Source organism: Triticum urartu, chromosome 7A (genome assembly GCF_056163025.1).
Source record: "Triticum urartu cultivar PI428250 chromosome 7A, HENAU_Tu73, whole genome shotgun sequence".
In the NCBI taxonomy this organism is placed as follows: domain Eukaryota; kingdom Viridiplantae; phylum Streptophyta; class Magnoliopsida; order Poales; family Poaceae; genus Triticum; species Triticum urartu.
The window spans coordinates 61,963,215-61,976,573 of NC_141879.1; positions in this window are offsets into that span (position 1 = coordinate 61,963,215).

Below are 13,359 nucleotides of genomic sequence, written 5' to 3' on the forward strand. Positions count from 1 at the left end.
ACGGATATGTAGATCTCCTCCCATTGTAACTGACTCTGTGTAACCCTAGCCCTCTTCGGTGTCTATATAAACCAGAGGGTTTTAGTCCGTAGGACAACATACAATCATACCATAGGCTAGCTTCTAGGGTTTAGCCTCTCTGATCTCGTGGTAGATCTACTCTTGTACTACCCATATCATCAATATTAATCAAGCAGGAGTAGGGTTTTACCTCCATCGAGAGGGCCAGAACCTGGGTAAAAACATCGTGTCCCTTGTCTCCTGTTACCATCCGCCTAGACGCACAGTTCGGGAGCCCCTACCCGAGATCCGCCGGTTTTGACACCGACATTGCTGCTTTCATTGAGAGTTCCACTGTGCCATTGCCATCAGGAAGGATGCGTCGTCCCGTCTTGAAAGACAGCACTATTGCTGAGGGAGCTTTGGCTGTCGGCCAAACTCTCCAGCTAGGTGGTTTTCTCATGACCGCCTGTTCGGCCGCTGCGCCGACGATGACTTCTTGGGTCATCGAAAGCAATCGTCACGTCAACTCAGAATTAGTCGAGCAGTTAGATCCAATGGAGCTCTCTTCCCTAAACGAGCTCTTGGATCGCTCGCCGCCCTGGGAGTCGCTACAGACTACGATCAGATTGGGCCTAAACCCGATCTAAGAGAGATCAACTCTCTCCAGGTCACCCATCACGTTGCGGGGATGGCGGAACAATGCAGTGACCCTTCCTCTATCTTGAGGACTAGCTATGTCCGGATTCCCGAGCCCTCCAAGCCGGATACCCATGTACGGGAGGACGTCGCTCAAGCCCTGAACCTAGAGTCAGGCAGTGGGCCAGATTCATCGGACAACATCCAAGAACCCGAATTTCCGAGATTGGAAACTCCTTGGCCCCTGGGTCTCAGATTGGGTGAGGTTTCGGATTCAATTCCACCCACCCACCCAAGCATAAGCGATCTTTCCCAAATTAAGCAAGAGCCCCGAGAAATAGTACACCATTATTGGGCCAGATTCCTCCTGGTAATGAACAGGATCAAGGACTGCCGTGAGAAAGACGCAATCTCATTCTTATGCAATAATTGCACGGACAAGGGAATCCCCAACGCCATAAGTCGCTTTAAAATTACACGCTTTGCCGACTTGGCGTCCATAGTACGAAAGTACTATGCGATGGAAAGTGCCTGGAAAACCGAAACAAAATTTTGGGACAATCCGGCCCTAAATACGAACCCAGTCCGAAATAAAAGGGTGCATTATCACCAGACACCCGGGTTAAATACCAAAAAGCAAAAACCCTCTACAGGGCATGGAACCGTACTGGAGGGATGGCTCAATGGACCCTGTAAAATTCACAGTACAGAGGGCGCCATACCAACTCATAGCCTTAGAGCATGTTGGATACTCCGGCAGGTAGCCAAAAGTGGCGAAAATCTTCTAATTCCAGAAGCCACAGAGCACCATCCCAGGGATACCAGTACGGTATTAACAGTCTTCGAGACCTTCACATCAAATAATATGCGAAAGCGAACACTGCTCAGCCTTGCTGAAATCTACCATGTGGCAACAATAAACCCATGGAGTGACACGGCTATTAATTTTAATGCTAGTGACGAACCTAAATTCCGAACAGCCAGATCACCAGCCGCATTGGTCCTCAGTCCAATAGTGGACGACTTTCGACTCACCAAGGTACTCATGGACGGCGGCAGTGGATTAAACCTCATTTATGAGGAAACCCTTCAAAAAATGGAAATAGACTGGAACCGCATTGAGCGAAGCAGCATAACCTTTAGAGGAATAATCCCCAGTCGGGAAGCGCGTTGTACAGGAAAAATCACACTGGATGTGGTGTTCGGCACGCCGGATAATTACAGGTCCGAAGAGGTTACATTCCAAGTGGCCCCGTTCAGTAGCGGATACCACGCCCTGTTAGGGCGGGAGGCGTTCACAATCTTCCAAGCCATACCCCATTACGGGTACATGAAACTCAAAATGCCCGGGCCCAATGGAATCATCACTCTTGCTAGTCATTCGGACATAGCATTCCGCGCCAAAAATAATACAGCCGCACTGGCCCTCGAGGCACTATCCGAAGCCCTAGCGGCTGAGGAACGGACTGCGCTACGCTCCACTGTGAACAGGGACGATGTGATACTCAACAAAAGATCCAAGTCCACCTCCTTTAAACAGACGGACGAATTAGTCAAATTAATTCCAAGTCCATCCAACGGACCCTACAAAAACAGCTTCCATCGGGGCACAATTAAACCCTGACATAGACGCCGCACTACGAGAGTGCCTACGCGAGAACTGGGACATTTTTGCCTGGCACCCTTCAGACATGCCAGGAATCCCACGTAGGCTCGCCGAGCATAGCCTCAATATTCTAAGAGGATTCAAGCCAGTCAAGCAGGCTCTTCGGCGTTTCTCTGAACCTAAGAGACAAGCCATGGGAGAGGAACTAGCCAAGTTATTGGAGGCCGGATTCATTAGAGAAATAAAACATCTGGACTGGCTAGCAAACCTGGTGATGGTACCAAAGAAGGACAAATCCTGGCGCCTGTGCGTCGATTTTAAGGACCTCAACAAGGCTTGCCCAAAGGGTCCCTTCCCCCTCCCCCGCATCGATCAAATTATCGACGCTACCGCAGGACACGATTCATTGTGATTCCTCGACGCATACTCCGGCTGTCGGTGTCAAAACCGGCGGATCTCGGGTAGGGGGTCCCGAACTGTGTGTCTAGGCCGGATGGTAACAGGAGGCAGGGAACACGATGTTTTACCCAGGTTCGGGCCCTCTTGATGGAGGTAAAACCCTACGTCCTGCTTGATTAATATTAATGATATGGGTAGTACAAGAGTAGATCTACCACGAGATCGAGGAGGCTAAACCCTAGAAGCTAGCCTATGGTATGATTGTTGTATATGGAGTTGATCCCCTATGGACTACAACCCTCCAGTTTATATAGACACTGGATAGGGTTAGGGTTACATAGAGTCGGTTACAATGGTAGGAGATCTTGAATATCCGCATCGCCAAGCTTGCCTTCCACGCCAATCCGGACACGGGACGAAGTCTTCAATCTTGTATCTTCATAGTCTTGGAGTCCGGCTGAAGGTATAGTCCGGCTACTCGGACACCACCTAATCCAGGACTCCCTCAGTAGCCCCCGAACCAGGCTTCAATAACGACGAGTCCGGCGCGCAGATTATCTTCGGCATTGCAAGGCGGGTTCTTCTCCAAATTCTGTGTACCTGTTGAATAATGTACGATTTTGGTAATGTAGCGCACCTTGGCTTCCACGCCCAATAATGGCCGTCTTCCACGTGTCAAACGAATGCGAAAAGTCAGGGTGTTTTTACATTCACACCCCTAGCCGCATAAACAAGCCGCCTATTTAATGGGATGGGGATTCAGACCCAGACCACACCTTCTCCTCCCCGCGAGTAATCATCAGAGCGCCTCCAGCAAAGGTCCATTCCAACATGGCCAGCCATCACGGCTCCTCCTCTCGCCCTTCCTGTCCTAAACCTGGAGACTGGGAGAGGTGCTCCATCCCGCACAGCGAGCTAGTGTCGCTTCAGGCCAAGGGATTTCTCCCTCAGGCCTATATGGTCCCAGTCCGAGCTGGACTCGCCACCTATAATGGTGGAGAGTAAGAAGAGAGCACCCCCAATCCTTCCAAAGGAGAGCGGGTGTGCCTCGTCCCTTATCTCATAAGAGGACTTGGATTTCCAATTCATCCATTTCTCCGCGGCTTCTGGAGTTCTACGGCCTCCAGCTGCACAATCTCACGCCCGGCTCTATATTGCATATCGCGGACTTCGTCGCCCTTTGCGAGCTATTCCTGGGTGTTGAGGCTCATTTCGCGCTGTGGAAGAGGTTATTCTGCCTGGTGCCCCGCTTTAAGGAGGGGTCAATGTATCAAGTGGGCGGAGCCGAAGTGTGGCGCATCGCCGGGACCGGATATCTATCCGGAACACCAAAGAAGGCGTCCAAAGACTGGCCTTCGGAATGATTTTATATAGAGGACGTCCCGCTGCCGAATCCTGTTCGGATCGGCCTTCCTGAGTTCGACAGTGCTCCCTTAAAGAAGCGCCTGAGCTGGCGTCCACGGAGCCCTCAGGGGGAAAGTGACAGGGACATCATTTACCTGATGGGCCGAATAAGATTGTTAGCCCATTTCGGACTAACCATGATCGGGGTTATGGCCGAATGCATTATTCGGGGGGTGCGGCCACTTCAGTATAGAAGCCACCCCATGTGGGACTTCAACGGGGAGGACGATGCCACCCGCTACGGCCGTAAGGGGCCGGATTCAGCTGCCGCTCTACTAAAGATCTTGTCCACTTTGTATAAGGGAGAAGAGGAGGAATTTCTCCACGTCAACCCACAGGGTGGATTCTATATGCATAATCCACCAAGCTGGGTAAGCGGTCGCATTTACTTGCCCATTCGTTTTGTATTCCCATTGTTAAATATTTAGTCTAACGACTTCAACGCAGGAACTGCGCCGGGCTGTTAAGGAAATAAACAGCCCTCCTCCACAACCCGAGGACTCAGGAAGGTCCCTCGACCCGGCCTCTCAAGAGAATCCAGACATATCTATGGAGCTGATTGATGGAGTGTTCCATCAATTGAGCAAGGACAACGCCTTGGTGGCCATCACGGCTGATTACCCAGGATTAATCCCGGCCTCCCAGGTGACAGAAACCGGAGACTCATTCCCTTGAGAGAGATTCCACTCTCACGTATTCCGGTGTTTCTGACGACAACCGTGTTTTGCAGGGGAGATTTCCGAGGTAGGAGGCTGAACCTACGGCGGCTAGCCAACGAGGGGCCACAGGGCCCCGTGGGACAAAAAGGAATGCAGTCCGGACTGAGATGCCGGTGCAAAGGTATAGCGCACCCTCTGTTTCCCTGGTGTTATTCTGTCAGGGCATATTAAAGTTCGTGCTATCTTCAGAACGAAGAGACCTCGCCGGACTACATCCGGAGAGGTTGCCAATCGCGCCTCCACCAGCCAGGCTCCAACGTCTGGCCAGGAAGCGGAGGCGAGCACAAGGCGCGCACCGGACGCTCCTCTGATAGAGGATGCAGACAGGCTGTCTGCCACAAATTCTGAAGTGGAGAGTGCCATGAACCACAGGCGTCGCCGGACAGTTCTACGCGATGCTTGTTTCTCCCAAGAGGCTTTAGATGCCTTTAATTCGGGAGATGCGTACCTCCGTGCCGCTCAAAATGGTTTAGCCAGAGCCACGGAGCAGTATGTAAAAGACATACGGGTAAGAAAATTTTGGTTAAATATATATATGCCAGTAGCCCCCAAGACTTGAAGCAGTTAGAGCAACTGATTTAAGGATCATTTAATATGCATGTTCTTACAGAGAAGAATACCCAACTAGAGGCCGCAGTAGCCGCAGCAGGGGAGCCCAAAGAGACCCCCTCAGGTAAGATACACTTCGAAAGATTAGTATTGTGCGGTGTGGGTGCAAATCTGACAAATCATATTGCAGATGGCGCCGGACTCGATCCGGACAAGCAACAACTCTTACGTCGGCTAAAGGCCGGTGAGAGTATGTTGACAAAGGTGAGGCGAGAGAAGAATGATCTTCAGCATGCCAACACCAAGCTGGACGCCGAACTTAAAGATGTTCGTGGCCAGCTGTCAGACTCCACGAAGGAGAATCAGCGGCTTCGACGCGGCATTTTTAGTAAGTGCTTGAACGAACTTTGAAAAAAAAGTTCGGCGAGGAAGTCGACTAACAGAGTAATGTCTGTAGGTATGCTCACAGGTCGTCCTGCAGAGGAGATGCCCGGTTCTATGGGCGACCTTCTTCCCGAACTCTTACAACTGCACGAGCGAATTCGGCAGGTGATGCGGGGTATTGCCCAAGCCTTATGGCCTACCCACTCCGTGCCCGAGGTCCTTGGAGAGCTTGCGGAGAAGCTGAAGGGAGCTCGGCGGTGCTTCCGGTTGTGGAAGATATCGGCCTGCCGACAAGGCGCTAGGGAGGCCTGGGCCATGGTGAAGATCCGTTTTACGAAGTCTGACCCAAACTACATGGCCGAGGTCGGACCAGTGGGGCCTGACGGGAAAGAGATCCATGTAAGCTTAGTATACGGCCAAGTAGAGTTGGCCGCGAAGTATTCCCAGCAGGACTGTAAATTAGACAGCCTGTTAGATGGTATAGAAGAGGAATACAATCAGTCAGAATGACTGTGTAATTTTGAATTGACATGTATAATGCCTTCTAGCCGGATTGTAGATCGTTTGTCGTTGCCGACCTTTTCGCTTCAACCTCGGGACCTCACGGTCCGGAGTGTGTCCGAATACCCTAGCGGTTATATAAGAACCGGGGTATGCGTGGAGACCAGGCGTAGGGGTCATCAGTGCTTTATCATAAAAGTGCCCAACTGGTTATGTTATATTACATGGTTAGTAAGAAACATCTTCCAGAGAGAATAGTTCCGTTAAGGGTTCCTTTCGCTGGGAGGCATGCCCTAAGGTGCATGTCCGGACTGCGTGAAGAGACGCAAAAAAAAAGCATCTGGGGGAGCATAAAATGAGTAAAAAGATCATCTTTTATTTCACCGACCGAATATTCCCTTAAGAACGGTAGCTTTCGGCTTCACCCAGTCTAAGGTACACATCCGGCTGACCCGGCGGTAACAATCGCAGAGGTGCTCCCTTTACCGCCTAGCCGAACAATCGGGAATGTTGGGGTAAGCACAGGAGCCAGGCAACCCAGCTTGGCCAAAACTTAAGTCATATCGATGCATATAATGGTGAAGAAAAAGGTACATCCGGAAGTTTGACACATGTGTTGGGCGTGAAGCCCGTATAAATAAGCTTTAGTTAAAGAAGCCCCCAGGTTTAATGAGCGCGAGTGGCGCGTCACTAGATGAGCCTTTAAGGGCTATAAAAGAAAAGAGGGGAAGGGGAGAAATGTAAGACAGAAAAATGAAAAAAATGGACAGAGGAAGGAGACGAACACAGAGTCCGGCGCTAGGCATAGAATCTTCGGAGACGGGTGGCATTCCACGGGTTCGGCTCGAGTCGGTTATCCGACTTATCTCGCAGGCAGTACGCCCCACCAGTCAGGACTTGGTCGAGTATGAATGGACCTTCCCACTTGGGCTTGAGTTTGTCCTTTTTCTTATCCGGCAGGCGTAGAACTAGTTCGCCAACATTGTAATTTTTGGCCCGTACTTCTCTGCTTTGATATCTTCGGGCCTGCTGTTGATAAAATGCGGAACGGGCTTTTGCCACGACACGCTCCTCCTCCAAGGCGTCCAAGTTGTCCTGCCGATCGAGCTCAGCCTCTCTTTCTTCATACATGCGCACTCTAGGTGAGTCATGAATTATGTCGCAGGGCAGAACTGCCTCTGCGCCGTACACCATAAAAATGGTGTGTATCCGGTGGTGCGATTTGGCGTGGTCCGCAGCCCCCATAGCACGGAGTCGAGCTCCTCTACCCAGTGCGTGTTAGATTCCTTGAGGGACCGCACCAGTCTGGGTTTAATGCCGCTCATGATAAGACCATTTGCACGTTCGACCTGGCCGTTGGTTTGTGGGTGATAGACGGAAGCATAATCAAGCTTGATGCCCATGTTTTTGCACCAGAGTTTTACCTCATCGGCGGTAAAGTCTGTACCTTTATCGGTTATGATGCTGTGGGGGACGCCATAACGGTGTACAACCCCGGATATGAAGTCTATCACAGGTCCGGATTCGACCGTTTTAACAGGCTTGGCTTCTATCCATTTGGTGAATTTATCCACCATGACCAGTAAGTATTTTTCCTATCGGTCCCACCTTTAAGGGGTCCGACCATGTCAAGCCCCCAGACCGCAAAAGGCCAGGTGATGGTTATAGTTTGGAGTGCGGTGGGTGGCATATGGCTTTGGTTGGCAAAAAGTTGGCAACCAACGCATCGTTGGACTAGGTCCTGAGTGTCTGCCCGGGCCGTCGGCCAATAAAAGCCTGTACGAAAAGCCTTGCTAACAAGGGACCGAGCAGCAGCGTGGTGACCACCGAGTCCGGCATGAATTTCAGCCAGTAGGTCCTGCCCTTCCTCTTCGGAGATGCACCTTTGAAGGACTCCGGTAGTGCTTTTCTTATAAAGCTCTCCCTCATGGACTCTATAGGCTTTAGATCGCCGCACTATGTAGCGGGCCTCGTTTTGGTCCTCCGGGAGTTCCTGCCTAGTAAGGTAGGCTAGGAATGGCTCTGTCCACAGGGCGATAAGCGCCATTATTACATGGGCTGAAGGTGTAATTTCATTGGCAGAGCCTCCAATTGTGTCAGATTGTTCGGCGTCGAGTGGTGCGGCTGGCTCTGGGCTGTTATTTGCGGGTTCCCCCTCCCATGCTACAGATGGCTTGAACAATATTTCCTAAAAGATGTTGGGGGGGGACTGCATCGTGTTTTGCTCCGATGCGTGCCAGGACGTCCGCTGCTTGATTGTTTATTCAGGCTATATGGTGAAATTCCAGCCCTTCGAACCGAGCTGACATTTTTAGGACGGCGTTGCGGTAAGCTGCCATTTTTGGGTCCTTGGCGTCGAAGTCTCCATTTATTTGGGATATTGCGAGGTTTGAATCCCCGCATACCTCTAGGCGCTGGATACCCATGGATACTGCTGTCCGGAGACCATGTAGGAGGGCCTCATAATCGGCTGCATTGTTGGAATCCGTGTACATGATCTGGAGCACATATTGGACTGTGTCTCCTGTGGGGGACGTCAGGACGATGCCAGCCCCCAGTCCGGCCAACATTTTGGAGCCGTCGAAATGCATAATCCAGTTTGAATATGTGCCGTACTCTTTAGGGAGCTCGGCCTCCGTCCATTCTGCGACGAAGTCGGCCAAAACTTGCGATTTAATAGCTCGCCGTGGCTTATAGGTTATATCGAATGGGAGAAGCTCGATGGCCCATTTTGCAATCCGGCCCGTTGCATCGCGGTTGTTGATAATATCGTTGAGTGGTACTTCCGAGGCTACTGTTATGGGACACTCTAGAAAGTAGTGTCGTAGCTTCCGGGATGCCATGAATACCGCGTATGCAATCTTTTGATAATGCGGGTACCGTGATTTTCATGGAGTGAGGACAGTGGATACGTAGTAGACCGGCCTTTGAAGGGGGAATTTGTGTCCATCCATTTCCCGCTCGACAACGAGCACTGTGCTGACAACTTGATGTGTTGCTGCAATGTACAATAACATTGGTTCGCCGGTATTCAGCGCGGCCAGGACTGGGTTTGTTGCCAATATGGCTTTTATTTCATCAAGTCCGGCCGTGGCGGCATCCGTCCACTCGAAGTGTTCAGTGCGCCGAAGGAGGCGATAGAGGGGTAGTGCTTTTTCTCCCAAGCGGGAGATGAAGCGGCTTAAAGCTGCCACGCATCTGGTTAATTTTTGTATTTGTTTAAGGTCCTTCGGGACATCCAATTGTGACAAAGCTCGGATATTGGCTGGGTTTGCTTCAATTCCTCTACTGGATACAATGAAGCCCAAGAGCTTTCCGGCTGGAACGCCGAAGACGCATTTTTCTGGGTTGAGCTTGATGTCATATTTTTGGAGGTTATCGAATGTAAGCCTCAAGTCGTTTACTAGGGATTCGACATGTCTTGATTTGACGACCACATCACACTACTAGGAAAAGGCCTACTAATGGCGCACCAGTTTTGCCTACTAATGGCGCATCACTAGTGCGCCATTACTAGCACGCCACTAGTAATTTTTACTAATGGCGCACCACTGGTGCACCATTAGTATCTGGTATACTAATGGCGCACCACTGGTGCGCCATTAGTATAGGCCACTGGTGCGCCATTAGTATAGGCCACGGTGCGCCATTAGTATTTTTGAATTTTGAAGGCGGGAAAATAGTAGTGGCGCACTGTCTAACCCCCACTGTGCGCCATTGCTATTTTTGAATTTTGAATTTGGATCTGGATCGTGATTTTTTTTCCCATTTTTTTCTAGTTTTTTTGCTCGTTTTTTGGCACGATATTATTTCAAATTTTGTTCCTGTTTTTGGATCTTGTACGTTCTTTTGCCGTGTTCTTTTGTCGGAGAGGAGTTCGCCGGAGAGGAGGAGGAGGAGGTCACCAGAGAGGTGCTCGTCTACATCGTCGAAGAGGAGGAGGAGGAGGTCGCTGGAGAGGGGGAGGAGGAGGTCGCCGGAGAGGAGTTCACCGGAGCATCGGAGAGGAGGAAGGAGAAACCATGAGGGGATGGGAGGAGAGGAGGGAGGAGGAGCTCACCGGAGAGGAGGGAGGAGGAGCTCACCGGAGAGGAGGGAGGAGAAACCGTGAGGGGAGGGGAGGGGAGGAGAGGAGGGAGGAGGAGGTCGCTGGAGAGGAGGAGGAGGAGGAGGAGGAGGTCGCCGGAGAGGAGGAGGAGGAGGAGGTCGCCAGAGAGGAGGAGGGTAGTATGGTGGAGGAGACAAGGGAAGATGGAGTGGAGGAGAGGAGGAGATGGAGTGGAGGAGAAAAATGAAGGAGGAGAGGACCACGCCCAGCCATATATATGGCATAGTAATGGCGGGAAGATACTAATGGCACACCATGGGCAGGTGCGCCATTAGTAACTTTTTTTTATTTTGTTGACTTATTTTGAATTTTGAAGGCGGGAAGATACTAATGGCGCACCATGGGCAGGTGCGCCATTAGTAAGTTTGAATTTTTTTGAATTTTTTTGCCTCTCCAGATCTTAAAAGCCCCGTATCTTTTTTCTGTTAGGTTTTTGAGGATTTTAAAAATGTTTAACGGGGACGGGACAGGGAGTGGCTACAGCGAAGCCCACTCCCTCCCCGTTCCAAAGGCTGGTGTGGCTACAGTGCGCTGTACCCACGGATATATCCGTCCGACGCGGCACTGTTGCCATGCCATCCCTGACATCAGCACTCGTAGGCAAAGTCCTGCACCCACGACGACCTGTCTGTAGGACCTAGGGATGACGGGACCCACCAGTCAGCGAGAGTCCAAAAGACGGCAAGAGCGCCACCAGTCGGACCCGTTGGGAGTCGGCCCCCCAGGAGTCGACCAGTCCCTCCCACGGGTCCCATGCACCATTAACCAGACGAGACGGGGAGTGGCTACAGTAATCGCCCGCCAGGCGGCGGAGCTGTAGCCACGACCCCATGACCAAGCCTGCGTCATTAGAGGCACGACTACAGTAATCAGCAGCCGGCAAGACCTGAAAGCGGCGGACATGGCCTGTCGGCGGGGCCCAGCAGTCGGCAGGCCCCAGCAGTCGGTAGAGAAGACGAAAACCGAGAGATTGACGGCTGGGAAGATACTAATGGCGCACCTTGGCCAGGTGCGCCATTAGTAAGTTTGAATTTTTTTTGAATTTTTGTGCCTCTCCAAATCTTAAAAGCCCCGTATCTTTTTTTCTGTTAGGTTTTTGAGGATTTTGAAAATGTTTAATGGGGACGGGACAGGGAGTGGCTACAGCGAAGCCCACTCCCTCCCCGTTCCAAAGGCTGGCGTGGCCACAGTGTGCTGTACCCGCAGAGATATCCGTCCGGCGGGGCACTGTTGCCATGCCATCCCTGAAATCAGCACCAGTAGGCAGAGTCCTGCACCCACGACGACCTGTCTGTACGACCTAGGGACGACGGGACCCACCAGTCAGCGAGAGTCCAGAAGACGGCATGAGCGCCACCAGTCGGACCCATTGGGAGTCGGCCCCCTAGGAGTCGGCCAGTCCCTCCAACGGGTCCCACACGCCATTAACCAGACGAGACGGGGAGTGGCCACAGTAATCGCCCGCCAGGAGGCGGAGCTGTAGCTACGACCCCATGACTAAGCCTGCGTCATTAGAGGCACGACTACAGTAATCAGCAGCCGGCAAGACCCGTAAGCGGCGGACACGGCCTGTCGGCGGGGCCCAGCAGTCGGCAGGCCCTAGCAGTCGGCAGAGAAGACGAAAACGGAGAGACTGACGGCTGGGAAGATACTAATGGCGCACCATGGGCAGGTGCGCCATTAGTAAGTTTGAATTTTTTTGCCTCTCCAGATCTTAAAAGCCCCGTATCTTTTTTCTGTTAGGTTTTTAAGGATTTTGAAAATGTTTAACGGGGACGGGACAGGGAGTGGCTACAGCGAAGCCCACTCCCTCCCCATTCCAAAGGCTGGCGTGGCTACAATGCGCTGTACCCGCGGAGATATGCGTCCGGCGCGGCACTGTTGCCATGCCATCCCTGACATCAGCACCAGTAGGCATAGTCTTGCACCCACGACGACATGTCTGTACGACCTAGGGACGACGGGACCCACCAGTCAGCGAGAGTCCAGAAGACGGCAAGAGCGCCACCAGTCGGACCCGTTGGGAGTCGGCCCCCCAGGAGTCGTCCAGTCCCTCCAACGGGTCCCACACGCCATTAACCAGACGAGACGGGGAGTGGCCACAGTAATCGCCCGCCAGGCGGCGGAGCTGTAGCCACGACCCCATGACTAAGCCTGCATCATTAGAGGCACGACTACAGTAATCAGCAGCCGGGAAGACCCGTAAGCTGCGGCCACGGCCTGTCGGCGGGGCCCAGCAGTCGGCAGGCCCTAGCAGTCGGCAGAGAAGACGAAAACGGAGAGACTGACGGCTGGGAAGATACTAATGGCGCACCATGGGCAGGTGCGCCATTAGTAATTTTGAATTTTTTTGCCTCTCCAGATCTTAAAAGCCCCATATCTTTTTTTTTGTTAGGTTTTTAAGGATTTTGAAAATGTTTAACGGGGACGGGACAGGGAGTGGCTACAGCGAAGCCCACTCCCTCCCCGTTCCAAAGGCTGGCGTGGCTACAGTGCGCTGTACCCGCGGATATATCCGTCCGACGCGGCACTGTTGCCATGCCATCCCTAACATCAGCACTAGTAGGCAGAGTCCTGCACCCACGACGACCTGTCTGTACGACCTAGGGACGACGGGACCCACCAGTCAGCGAGAGTCGAAAAGACAGCAAGAGCGCCACCAGTCGGACCTGTTGGGAGTTGGTCCCCCAGGAGTCGGCCAGTCCCTCCCACGGGTCCCATGCGCCATAACCAGACAAGACGGGGAGTGGCTACAGTAATCGCCCGCCAGGCGGCGGAGCTGTAGCCATGACCCCATGACCAAGCCTGCATCATTAGAGGCACGACTACAGTAATCAGCAGCCGGCAAGACCCGTAAGCGGCGGACACGGCCTGTCGGCGGGGCCCAGCAGTCGGCAGGCCCCAGTAGTCGGCAGAGAAGACGAAAACCGAGAGACTGACGGTTGGGAAGATACTAATGGCGCACCATGGCCAGGTGCGCCATTAGTAAGTTTGAATTTTTTTGCCTCTCCAGATCTTAAAAGCCCCGTATCTTTTTTTTCTGTTAGGTT